Here is a 14,330-nt window from a genome sequence, read left to right as displayed (position 1 = left end):
CATCAGAGTGTGTGGCATTTTACCTCTTCCTTTAATTTATGTCACTTCTATGTAACTGATATACAGTATGTAGCACAGATCTTAGTAGGCTTGCCTCAGCAGGAGGTTTTATTTTTTGTAATAAGCATATGTAGTACATTTTCAGTAAAGGTTAGATCACTATACTCATACTCAACTGATCCCATCTTTTACCACTTGTGGCCTAAACACCATGAAAAGGTGATGTACAACCAGAAAACATGAGACGAAAGGGAAGCCCAGAATCTCTAACTGTGCAGCAAATGCATGTTTTTGGGATGCACAGTAACACCGATCCAGAACACAACTTTCTACTGCTAAATGCAGTGGCACAGTAGCCTTGTGCAATAAACGCAGTGTTACTACTATTTTAACAGGGAAAACTATATCTCATGAGAATATACATAAAAAAAGAAGTGTTGCTTATAAAGGAAATAACTAATCAGGCATATACTATCATTCAGACCCCTTTCACACTGGGGCCGCCCGTGCGTTAGTGCTAAAGCGCCGCTTCGTTTAAGTGGAGCATTTCAGCCACTAGCGCGGTGCTTTTAACCCCAAAGAAGGGGTTAAAACTCCTGTGTTGCGGTGCTGCGGAAGTGCGGTCCATTCATTTCAATGGGCAGGGACGTACCGCTCCCAAACTGCTCCAAAAGATGTTGCTTGCAGGACTTTTCCTAACGTCCCGTAAGCGCACCGCCCCCAGTGTAAAAGCACTCAGGCTTTCACACTCCGGCGGCATGGGAGGCAGTTTTTAGGCATGTTAGAGGCGCTATTTCTAGCGCTAAAATGCTTGAAAACTGCTTCAGCGTGAAAGGGGTCTTAGGGTGCACTCACACTGGTCACAGCTGTCACCACCCCCCTGGTGTGTAACCAACTGTTCCCAGACATACTTAAAAAACACTTTAAAGCAGAACTTTACCCGTAACAACTTTATAAAAAAATTATGTTCTTTAGCAAGGAACATACATTCCACATTAATAATTATGCTACCAAAATAGTGTGTGCTGTAAATTGCCTCCAGCATTGCTCCTGTTACTTCATGCTGGATGTTGCCATTTTGCTAAAAACGCAAAGCTCCAGCTGTAAATCATAAAGCAGAACTAGACCCATCTATTTACCAGTTTCAAGAAACAGTTTGATTTGATTGTGCTCTCAACCAAACTGTCAAACCATCATATGGCTGCTGTTATAATTGATCACATGTGCAGCACCATGAAAATTGCAGATCAAACAGAAGCAGTTTCCTTGGCTGTTAAGAATAGGAGGGTGTCATTCCAGTTTAAGGCTGTCAGCAGATTGGTCTCTACAAACTCAGCAGTGCCTAAAAATGGAGAGCAACTGAGCACATGCAGAGCAGGGTGAGACAGTGTATTACTGGATTTTACACAGTATAGGCACTTATTTTTAATGTTTTACATAGCTGTATCTGCAAAAGGGGGCCAACCTGAAGTGACCTATCAGGATTTAATTTTCTCACTAAATTTCTACTTTAATCCCTGCTTCTGTGCTTAGTCATCTATGGCTAGCTCAGTGCTCTGACAAGGTTTGCACTCACATTAAAGAAAGCCTCCTGGACCACAAGTGAAATGTTCCCAGGACCACCTCTTCCAAGTGACCCCGGGCACAGTACACCTAACCATTCCCGAGCATGTTTCTGGGCACTCACACTACGAAAACTGTCCATGCCTGGGCTTAATTAAAACTGACATTGTGAGGGCCCCCAAGATTTAGATACAAGCACAGTATCATTTTAGATATCAAATAAAAATGAAATAAAATTTTGCACATTCAATATACAGTAAACAAAATATCATATCCATAATGCATTGAGACCCACACCATAGATGCCGTGTGGTACTATTTATTTAAAGCGGAGTTCCACCCATTTAAAAGTCAGCAGCTACAAAAAGTGTAGCTGGCTTTTAATAATCAGACACTCACCTGTCCCACAGTCCAGCGTTGTGGGCACACGGAGCCACGCTCCTCCCCATGGCACCAGCAATCTAACTGTGGAGCCACAGCCAGGCGTGAGCTGCGCACTGCGAATGGCCGGGCAATCTTCTGGGACTTGAAGAAGATTGCAGGGAGGGAGGGGGAGAGGTGAACTTCGGCGCCGACGCCATGGAGCCAGAGGAGGAAGTGGGAGATTGGTGCCCTTAAAAACTGGGTACCCAACCCCCCCCCAAAAAAATAACATGCCAAATGTGGCATGTCAGGGGATCACCATCACTTAAAGCAGAAGTTCCATTTTTGGGTGCAACTCCGTTTTAAGCTTCTAGCTTTCAGGAACTGTTATTTTTATTTTATCTTCAGAGATAGTATTTAAATGGCAATGACCCCATTTTGTCATCAATAACGACTTTAAACTGTTGCTTTTATGACAAGATTTTTAAAATTAGGTAATAGGTTCACCAGGGCAATTTGTGACTTTTAAACCCTGTTAGTAATAGGTCTAGATTATGTAACAATATGTGTAACTTGTGCTGTGAGCAAATATAATTGACCCCTAACCTTAAGGCACTTGGGTAAGCGGATCCTATGCAGGTGTGCTAAGAATGCAAATAGGCATTGTGTAGCTGTATCTCTGTTACAACTAATCGGAAGGTTTACTGAATCTAAAACCTTGCACTTTTCACAAATAGAAAAGAGCTTTTTCCAGACACAGGCGGTCAGTAAAATTGGTAAGGAAAGCCTGGCAACAAATTCATCTTGGCAGCATAAATAGTCTTAGACTGACTTAAAAACAAAAAACTGTAATAGTTCTTGAATCAAAACCAGTTCTGCCACTGAGGGAGGAAATTCTGTTTACTTTTACATCCGAATGTCTTTTAATTAATTGTTGATAAAGAAATTGTTTTCTTCTTTATTTGTGTTAACATTAAGCGGATTAATATTACGTTCTTTGTGACTCAAAACTTTAGACAGCTTGGTGCAGCAGGAAGAAAATTCATAGGTATACGAATAGTTCAACAGTTCGAGTCCTTTGCACTCTGGCGTTCCTGTAGTCTGGGTCTGCTTTTAACAACCTGACCGGAAGAGGACAGATAAAGGCAAACACGCATAGAAGGATTGCTTGGGTCTCCTGAATTGAAAAAATTCTGCTCTGATCCAACACAACAAGAAATCAGTCTAGGTTCCTCTGCTGTGACGGAATAGAGGACAATCTTGTGAAGGGGGCCTACATAATTTAGAGCAGGGGGTCTTCAAACTTTCCAAATAAAGGGCCAGTTAATTGTCCTTTAGAAGGGATGGAATATGGCCAGTGGGAGTAGAAAATGTCCTGGCATCAGTGGGTGTAAAATGGGGTAAAATAGTGCCCCATCATTGGTGTTAACCGGAGGAATAGTGCCCCATCCTTTGTATCACTGGGAAGAATAGTGCCCCATCCTTTGTATCACTGGGAGGAATAGTGCCCCCTCCTTTGTATCACTGGGAGGAATAGTGCCCCATCCTTGTTATCACTGGGAGGAATAGTGCCCCATCCTTGTTATCACTGGGAGGAATAGTGCCCCATCCTTGTTATCACTGGGAGGAATAGTGCCCCATCCTTGTTATCACTGGGAGGAATAGTGCCCCATCCTTGTTATCACTGGGAGGAATAGTGCCCCATCCTTCGTATCACTGGGAGGAATAGTGCCCCATCCTTGTTATCACTGGGAGGAATAGTGCCCCATCCTTGTTATCACTGGGAGGAATAGTGCCCCACCCTTCGTATCACTGGGAGGAATAGTGCCCCACCCTTTGTATCACTGGGAGGAACAGTGCCCCATCCTTCGTATCACTGGGAGGAATAGTGCCCCATCCGTCATATAACTAGGAGGAATAGTTCCCCATCCTTCATATCACTGGGAGGAATAGTGCCCCATCCTTCATATCACTGGGAGGAATAGTGCCCCATCCTTCATATCACTGGGAGGAATAGTGCCCCATACTTTGTATCACTGAGGGGGAATATTGCCCCATTGTTGGTGTCAGTTGAGGGAATAGTGCCCTACTGTTGAATAAAGTGGAAGTGAGAGGAAGTATGCCCCACAGTTGGTGACAGTTGAAGGAGTGGTGCCTCATAGTTTGTGTCAGTAAGAGGAATGTGCCTTGTATCAGTGGGAGGGATGGTGCCCCAAGGGCCGCATAAAGGCAAGCAAAGGGTGGCACTTGGCCCACAGCACAGTTTGGAGACCACTGATTTAGAGTGTTATTACCATTTTCAGATTTCGTAAATCTAAAAGAAAAAATTACTTTTTTCCACTATGAAGGTTATAGGCCATAAAAATGTAGCCAAATGTAAGTATCAATTAAGCTTCTTTTTTACGTGTTTAATATATTCAGGGCTGTTCTTTTTGTCTCCTAGTAAATACTCAGATACAAACCTGCAGTGGAAATGACAGTTGGAGAATAAACATCTGAATCTAATTTGGTTACTATGGTGCAATGCAGACTCGAAGCATGTTGAAAATAAAAGGGGTCATTTACTCTTAAAGTATAACTGTCACAGATCACAATTGGATGCAGCCAGCTTTTGTGTCTATCAATCCATCTGGTCCAACAAATATCACTGGGATGTTAGATACGCAAGGCTGAATTCACAAAGCTTTAACATGAGGATGAGATCTTTAGTTTAACCATGCGACTGTCCTTTTTAAATGTCATTAGGCTCAGCTGAAGATCACCGTCACGTTTTGAAAAGAAGGATCCTTATCCTGGTGGATTAGCTTTGTGAATTGATCCGATATCACTTCATGTCCTCGTGAAGTAACTACATTTGGATTAAGACTGAATAGCGATCCAAGCCACAAGCGGTTCTCTTCCTTTGTGCATATATGGTTTATTTTTTTTAAGAGCTTTAAACCTTCGAGTATTCCTGTGAGATACACAGCCTGAGTTTTTTTTTTCTGTACTTAGTTATTATTAGTGCTTGCGAACATGCTTCATATATGCACCGTGCTTTGCCCATCTCTTTCGCCAATTTATTTTTTTTTTAAATCAGTGGGAAAAAGCAACAGCGCTCCCTCTCTCTCTTCTTCAGAGAATTGCTATGTTAATGAATGACTACACACAAACATTGGGAATACGTGACTGGCAAAGCATCACTCCCTCCTTCAGTGCTGCCTTGCCCGATCTGTGCAAACAAACAATGTTATCCTGTCTCCAGGATCATATTTCAAAACTGATTAGCACCGGGTGATCCTGAGCAGGAACCAACAGACAGGAATGGAAAATGGATATTTGTAGGCTACACGGCCTGTTATGTCACAGCTAGCTCAAAGCACTCCAAAAGTAGGCTAGACCAAGAAAGCATGTGCGTTTTAGCTGCCTGAGATTGTTAGTGTCTACAAAAAAAAAAAAAAAACAGCCTAGACTTCTTAGGCTGAGACTACAGAGGAAGAAGTTGTGAATCTTCATTCAAAAAACGTGTGAATATTAACCTCAATTATCCAATCAGGATTTTTATCTGAGCAAGGGGTAATTGGTTTGAGATTATTCATATTTTGCTTTACCTTTTTGCGGTTTTATGTTAATGTTGTATGATTATACAAGTCAAAATCCCTTATTAACAGCAGCAGTTATATTTGTGTTATTTAAGATATTTTTCTGGTATAAAACGTTTTCCTTTTAGTAGTTTTCTCTACTAAAAAGGAAAATGTTTTATACCAGCAAAATATCTCAAATTGAGCTCACGCTGCCAGAGAGTTTGAACATTGTTCACTTGCCAAAACGAAATCCTTGGGATCACCATAATGGGGTCCCCATATTTAGCAATATTTTTTTTAATAGTCAGAAATTACAGTATGGCATTATTACAATTTCCTGATTTTAAGTTACTGATCTGAATGCTGGTTTCAATGGAGCAAATCGTTTCAGACTGAGCATAAGTTTATATTTACAGCTAATCAATGCCATTCCTTCACAACAGCTCTGACTTCTTCTAAGGATCTATCAAAGAAATGCCTACCAGCAATGGCTGGCAAACAAGCACCAAGTTGGGTGAATGCATGTGTATTGGGTGTAATGTAGGACTTTTGGGTCTACCTCTATATGCATTAAAGCATAATGTGAAATGAAAACATATACTATATATACACTTTGTTTTTGTTTTTTTATGTTATTTAAGAAACATTAATTATATTTCTCCCTAATTATGTATAAATATATATATAAAATTATACACAACTAGGGAGAAATATAATGAATGTTTCTTAAATAACATAAACAAAGTAATATAAATAATTATATATATATATATATATATATATATATATATATATATATATAATCAGTTCCTTATATGTGTAATTCAAAAAGTATTAGATTTAAAGTTGTAAACGATAACATGGATTCATTACAATTAAATGTGAGCTGTTAATAATTCCATGTTAACTCATTCCAATTATATATTTACTAGTTAACCAGTTATCCAACAATGGAAATGCATGAAAACCTAAAATGATTGTATTCAATTACCTGCTCTTAAGAAACAATTGTGACCATAAGGCCTCTTTCACACTGACGCGCCTTGAAAGTTGTGCAATTTTGTGGCAACGATTTTGACGCAGTTTCAGGGAATGCCTGTGTAAACTTCAACTCGCATCAAAGTCAGACCAAAATAGTAGCAGGACTGACTTGAAGTTGCACAGATATGAATCATTGTACTCAATGGAAATCATAAGGGAATGATTTGTCATGAGACTTTGCAGTCCCAAGTTGCAGGACAAATCACACAAGTGTGAAAGGGGCCTTAGTAAGCTTGCATGCATATGTGCCCTGGATATGCTTTTCATGTACAATACATACCTGCTCACTTCATGTTCAATTTTTGTAAAAATTGGGTAAGGCATTCTGCTCAATGGCCTACATAATGAGCCTTGGGTTAATCAAGCCAAGCATATAGATTATAGACATTTTTAACCATAGATTGACTTGAATTCAACGCAGGTTTGCTTGGCTTATATGAAACTAGAAGTGGCCAATACAACCCTTTTTATTTATTTACTTTTTTTTTTTTTTATTAAACCAACTGTCCAAATATTTTGAGCTTTTCCATGCATATGGCAAAAACACCAGAAACAAACTGAGACCTCAAACATGAGAAAAGGTCCTTTATGACAGTATTGGTTGATTTACTAATAGTGGTGCACTCAGAATCTGGGGCAGCTGTGCATAGTAGCCAATCAAAATCAAAACTTATTTTTGAGTGGTTGTCATGACCCTCGGTTTCTGTAATTGTAGCCAATCAGCCTTTCACTTCAGCATGTTCAATTGGGCTTTGGCAATAAAACTTGGAAGCTGATTGCTTTCTATGCAGAGATGCACCAAATTTTACACTCTCCAGTTTCAGTAAATATCCCCCTATTTCTCAACTCAAGTCCTCAAGTACGCTCAGCTAGGCAACCAAGAAACTGGGATAATAACCAAGCCTTCAATATTTATTAATAAATGACCCTGCAAGGAAAATAATTCTCACAAACGTGACCTGTTAAAGGGTACTGCACTTGAGAAAATATTATTATACAGGATTTATATAGCACCAACAGTTTACACAGCATTTTACAATGTAGAGGGGGGACAGTACAATTCAGAAGAAATACAAGGGTCCTGCTTATGGAACTTACAATCTAAAGGAAAAATGTTTTAGAACATGTCTACTTTAACCTTTTCTGGACCGCGCGACGCAGATATGCTGCAGCAGGGCGGCCCACCTGTGCCAAATCACATACCTGTACATGATTTTGAGCACTGGATCTGGGTGACCCGCTCCCACTGTGATTGGACACAGCGGGAGCCAATCAGCGGGTTCGGCGGATGCGAAGTTCGCTGGTACCCCACAATGATTCTCAGGGTGGGCAGAACAGCACTCTGCCTATGTAAACAAGGCAGACTGCTGTTCTGTCAGAGGGGAAGATGTAGATCTTGTGTTTCTGCTTAGCAGGAACACAGATCTGTCTCTTCCCCCAGTCAAAGCACCTCCCACACAGTTAAAAAACACTCTCAGGGAACAAATTTAACCCTTTGATCGCCCCTGATGTTAACCCCTTCCCTGCCAGTGTCATTAGAACAGCAACAGTGCATTTTTTTTAGCACGGATCACTGTATTAGTGTCACTGGTCCCCAAATAGTGTCACTTAGTGTCCGAATTGTCTGCCGCAATGTCGCAGTCCCGCTAAAAATCACTGATCTCAGCCATTTACAAAAAAATCTATAAAAAAATTAAAATTCCATAAATCAATCCCATAGTTTGTAGAAGCAATAACTTTTGGGCAAACCGATAAATAACATTTATTGGTATTTTTTTTTTAACCAAAATTATGTAGCAGAATACATATTGGCCTAAATTGATAAAGAAATTAGATTTTTTACATTTTTTTATTGGATGTGTGTATATAGCATAAAGTATCGTAAATAATATTGGGGTGGGGGGGGGGGGTTCAAAATTGACAGTCTTCTTTCTTTATAGTGCACAAAATAAAAACCGCAGAGGTAATCAAATACCACCAAAAGAAAGCTCTATTTGTGGGAAAAAAGGACATCAATTTTGTTTGGGTACAGCGACGCACGACCGCACCATTGTCATTTAAAGTAACGCAGTGTCTTAATGCCTGGTCATGAAGGGGGGGGAACTACAATTTTGGAATCAATTGAATTCTGACAAATATGTCGTTAATTTATGTACTAACAGTATTTATTATAGTCCCTTTTCATTTACCATGCATCTTGTAAGTTTTTCTCAACATTTACATGTGGTTCATGGTTAGGACCAAGTGTAACACACTAGCAAGGGTGCTTTCAAGGGTCACTTTTTATCTCATGGTTTAATTCTTACAAAAAAAAAAAAAAAAAAACTGTTGCAGCAACTGCTTAGGCATCCCTCGCAGCCTTGTACTTTGTCCTCACACCTGTCACTGTCATTCTGCTAGACAGCTTAGTCTGCATATGGAGAATAAAGTAAATTACGGCAGATGAGATTAAAAAAAAGGGAATTTGTATACGAGAACTACCATAACTTCAAATAGTATGGTTTTGAAACATGCATTTTAGAAGATCCATTTTAGCCATAATGTGCATCAGGAAACAATCAGCTGTCAGGATCAAGTAGCTGGTCTTGTTTACTTGAGTGAACAGTGATGTGCGAAAGCAAAGGCTTGCTGTGATTATTGCTACAGCTCAATAGCTCTGGAGCTACCTACAATGCACTGCAAGCCTCACGAGTGTCTGATTCCTGATATTAGAAACAGTATTTGAGGATGAATCATCTTTCTAGGCCTGAATATGGAGGTGTAAAAAGTAAACAAGCGTCTGGGGTTACTATGAATGAATAAAAAAAACATGTTTCTTTTAAGGACTAACGTAATTCCAGCAATTATGGCCAATAAGCAAACATAATCTGCAAACAATAAAAAGCAAAGCTCTGCTTTAATGACTTTCATGGAAATATCTCATTACTATCTTATAACTGCCTATGTAGTAGAAAATAATACACAGTAGCCTAATACTCAATTCACACATTAGACTGCCAGAATCCATGCTGTCATAATATTATCACACATCGACTCCAACTCCATATTAAGTAGATATCAGTTTGCACTACTGTATAATATGTGCGCTTCATGTTTTTTGGTGCAAAGATAGTTGTAAAAAGGCAGGCAGGATTATCAGGTCAGTGACACGAGCATACGTTTATAAAGCAGTCGTGGTCGCATCAATCTAAAATACAAAGCTTAGATACCGGTATATACAAAAATCTGTCACTGATCTAGAACTACATAAGACAGAAGAAGCCATTATATTAGGAAGCCCCAATCCTGCTGAGAAATGCCTTTCTCCAGCAGCAGAACTGCCCTGATTCACCGAGACAGTTGCTTAATCCCAGTCAATAGGTTCATTGTTAAAAACAGTTGTGCTGTGCACTCTGCATCCCATCTCTATGGAATAGATGTACACCGCAACAGGGCTCTGACAATTGGGATTTCTACCAATGAATTCATTCTAGTGAAAATACAAGTTCAAGGCTATACGGCGAGCAGTGTCCCTTCCACAGTGAACACATGGCCAGGATAGGGCTTGGATATTCCTCCCTGCAGGAGAACAAAGGAATGCAGAGCCCAGCTCCCACCGCTCCTCCCATTCACGTGTTTAGCCCTCAACCACAACAAGAACCCCACCACATATACACCGCTGGATCTCATTGTGTGTGCAATTATTTATGATCCACCAAGGGCACGGGGACTGTCTACGACAATGTTACATGCATGTCACATACACGGGGAGTGAGGGGAATGCCAAAAAGCCAGCCTATCCAACACTGCCCTGATTAGAGGTCTACAACATTAGATGATCGGGGAAATGATTCAATGAAAGTATATCGGTGGGGAGAAATTATAGAACACCCTTCAATGCCCTGGCTAGAATAATTAGAGGATGGTGATCTAGCCTGAGGGGATTGAGATATATTCACTGTCTGTCTATCAGTGGGTGAGTAATTAGAATTAAAGCTCACTACACTGCCCTGATCATGGATCTAAAATGGCTATATGATGGGGGAATTTATTTAATGAACGTGTATGGGTGAGGGAGTAAATAAAGCACACCCTGCACTGTCAGGATTACAAGACTAGAACAGTGATGGGGGAATTTATTCAATAACAATGAATGTGTGAGGGAGTAAATAAAGCACACCCTGCACTGTCAAGATTACAAGTCTAGAACAGCTATATGATGGGGGAATTTATTCAATAAAAATGTATGGGTGCACAGTACATAAAGTACACCCTGCACTGTCAGAATCACAGGTCTAGAACTGTTATATGATGAGGGAATTTATTAAATGAATGTGTATGGGTGGATACTAAATAAAGCGCATCCTGCACTGTCAGGATCACAAGTCTAGAACTGTTATATGATGGGGGAATTTATTCAATGAACGTGTATGGGTGGATAGTAAATAAAGCACACTCTGCGCTGTCCTGATCAGAGGTCTAGAACAATTAGATTCTATGGATCCGGTCTAGGAAAGGGGGGGGGGGGGGGGATTTAAAGAATGCTATCAGTGGGGAGAAAATAAAGCTGAACCTGCACTGCCTTGGCTAGAACAACTAGATGATGGGGATCTAACCTCAGGGGATTGAGATATATTCAATGAAAGTCTATCAGTGGAGGATAAATCAAAGCTTAACTGCACTGCCTTGGCTAGAACAATTGCACTGATAGTGCACTGATAGTGCACTGTTCTGACCATGGGGCTAATACAGTTTATAGGATGGGGGAATTTATTCAAAGGACGTGTATAGTGGGTAGTAAATAAAGCACACCCTGCACTGTCCTGATCAGAAGTCTAGAACAATTAGGTAGTGGCAATCTAGTCTAGCTTTTGTTTTTTCAATGAACGTCCATCAAAAAGGGAGAAAGTGTACGTGTGGGAGAGTAATTTAAGCACACCCTGCACTGTCCTAATCAGGGGTCTAGAACGATTAGATGATGGGGGGATTTTTCAATGAAAGTGTATGAGTGGGGGGGGGGGGTAATTAAAGAATACCCTGTACTGTTCTGATCAGATGTCTAGGATAATTAGATGATAGAGGAAATTAGTCAATGAAAGCATGGGAGTAATTAAAGCATACCCTGTACTGTCCTGATCAGAACAATTAGATGATGGAGAAATTATTCAATTAAAGGCTATGATTGGAGGAGAAATTAAAGCACACCATGTACTGCCCTGATCAGGGGTTTAGAACAATTAGATGACGGGGAAATTATTCAATGAATGTGTATGAGTGGGGGAGTAATTAAAGCACACCATGTACTGTCTAGAACAATTAGGTAGTGGGATTCTAGTCTAGGGGGAGTTATTATCAATGCACTTGGGGCTGATGTCTTGGTCTATATATCATCATCCTATTTTCACATGTAATCCCCCAGATGAGCCAGGCTAATGACACCGTAATGGACGCTAAAGAGCTGCCAAGCGATCCACGACGCGACTCAGTAACACTACGCCAAATATAGAGCCGTGTGTTATTTTTACCCAGCATGGCAGCCCTTCAGGAACATGATCTCACCCACCCATTGTCTGCTCTCCACTCCCTATTATCCCTCCATGCCATGACTTTCCCCCCCTCTGTAGCGCTGAGATCGTCCCAGTATCTTTTGTAAAAGGCTTAGAAAATCGCCCCATCAGCTCCCCTTCCACACACACAGTCAGCGAATGCTGAGGTTACATAATACAACATTTCCAGGAACTCCCGTGTGCGTGTGTGTGCCGGCAACAGGAGACAGGACCTGGTATGGCTCATCGCTGCCATTCACAGATGACACCGCAATTCCTCCTCATTCACTGATCGCTATAATTCCTTCTCATTCATTCACTGATCATCACTAGAGTTACTTCTCTGATCATCACTAGAATTCCTTATTTTTCATTCACTGATCCCAACTAGAATTACTTCTCTGATCATTACTAGAATTCCTTCTCATTCAACTGATGATCACTAGAATTCACTAATCATCACTATAATTCCTTCTCATGCATTCACTGATCATCATCACTATAATGCTTTTTTCATTCATTCACTGATCATCATCACTATAATGCTTTTTTCATTCATTCACTAATCATCACTATAATTCCTTATCATACGTTCACTGATCATCACTATAATTCCTCATCATACATTCACTGATCATCATTACTAGAATTCCTTCTTATACATTCACTGATCATCGCTAGATCTGTGCTACCCAGGGTGATGCTGGATCTATGGAAGCCTCCCATCAGGATAGTTTGTGAACAATAGAGGAAGATTCCCACACATGGTTTCCTTGTAGTGGAGGATGACATGCTGCTTCATTAGGTAACTGATGGATCTCCTGCGCCAAATATCACAATCAATACATAGAGCAGCGACAACAACAAGCTGGAGCCCCGCCGCCTCCCTCCCTACACACGGTACACGGGTTATGCAATGTATGAAAGAATGAGTGAGCCGAACCCTCCCCCGACTCCCAGACAACAAAAGGACAAATCATTCCACCAAACATTTCACCTACCGGCCCTCACTGCACACTCTATAGGGGACAATCACAGCACCCCACATACATACACATTCTATGGGGGACGATCACAGCGTTACACATTCTATAGGGGACGATCACTCATACATACACATTCTATAGGGGACGATCACAGCGTTACACATTCTATAGGGAATGAACACAGCACCTCACATACATACACATTCTATGAGGGGACGATCACAGCATTACACATTCTATAGGGGACGATCACAGCACCCCACATACATACACATTCTATGATGGACGATCACAGCATTACACATTCTATAGGAGACGATCACAGCACCCCATACACATTATATGGAGAACGATCACAGCATTACTCATTCTATAGGGGATGATCACAGTACCCCATACACATTCTATGGGGAACGATCACAGCACCCCACATACATACACATTCTATGGGGGACGATCACAGCACCCCAGATTATATAGTGAACGATCACAGCACCCCACATACACATTCTATAGGGGACGATCTCAGCACTACACATACACACTCTATATACACGTGCAGTGCCGTGCACTGTTTTGATCTTAGTGTTGATTCCAATTCCCAGCAGTGATAGATGGATGCTTGTGACAGATCCATTCACCTAGAGCACACACATGTATATGAAGATCAGGAGCCAATGCCAATGCTGACACATGTCACAGATGAATGGTTGCATTGTCACATTACCTGTCAGAGGTGTGATCCAAGGCAGAGTATCCTTAGGACATGTTAGTATCCAGAGGTGGGCGATCAGACGTAGCAGTAGTAGTAGGTAAGTAAGGGATGGTAGACTAGGAGAGTGATGCTGAATCGGGCACTAGCACCTCCTGTGTGTGCGGCGTGTACTCGCTCCCGTCCCCACTCCAGTCTCCAGCCTGTAGAGATCTGTGTTAGTAGGTCAATACTCCTCAGTGTTACTCTCTGTGCACTTCCAGGCTTTGCGCTGACTCAAGCGAGCTCCGCCCCGCGGGCCAATCGTTTCGGCGGCGCTTTGAGTCGCCGACCAATGGGAGTGCGGAGCCGGAGACAGGGGGCGGGGGGTGTAGGAAGAATGAAGAAGTCTGCTTGTGAACACAGTGTGACTGTAGAACGTGGAGCTCTTGTCCTGTGGATTGCATAACTAGAGCCGGAGGGAGAAGGGTGGGAGGGGACGGGGACATTTACGTAACCGGCCGACAGGAATACGTAGCGCTGTGCTAGAGGGTTAACCCCTAAGAGGCATCGGGATAAGGGCAGCCTGGAGACGTGC

General features: G+C 41.4%; 1 protein-coding gene across 1 annotated transcript in view; it reads right to left on the bottom strand.

Annotated features, from left to right (window-relative positions):
• NFIL3 (nuclear factor, interleukin 3 regulated) overlaps positions 1 to 14,017 on the bottom strand; it is a 30,781-nt gene extending 16,764 nt beyond the window's left edge. Inside the window, exon 1 of the mRNA XM_077469831.1 lies at positions 13,769 to 14,017. The gene's annotated coding sequence lies outside the window, so the exon portion shown is untranslated. The remainder of the gene's footprint in view (positions 1 to 13,768) is intronic.
• Between the last annotated feature and the right edge of the window lie 313 nt (positions 14,018 to 14,330).

This window comes from Lithobates pipiens, unplaced genomic scaffold, assembly GCF_037356315.1.
Source record: "Lithobates pipiens isolate NorthernLeopardFrog02 unplaced genomic scaffold, aLitPip1_a1.2 Scaffold_11, whole genome shotgun sequence".
Lineage (NCBI taxonomy): Eukaryota > Metazoa > Chordata > Amphibia > Anura > Ranidae > Lithobates > Lithobates pipiens.
This window is presented reverse-complemented; position numbering and strand designations above follow the sequence as displayed.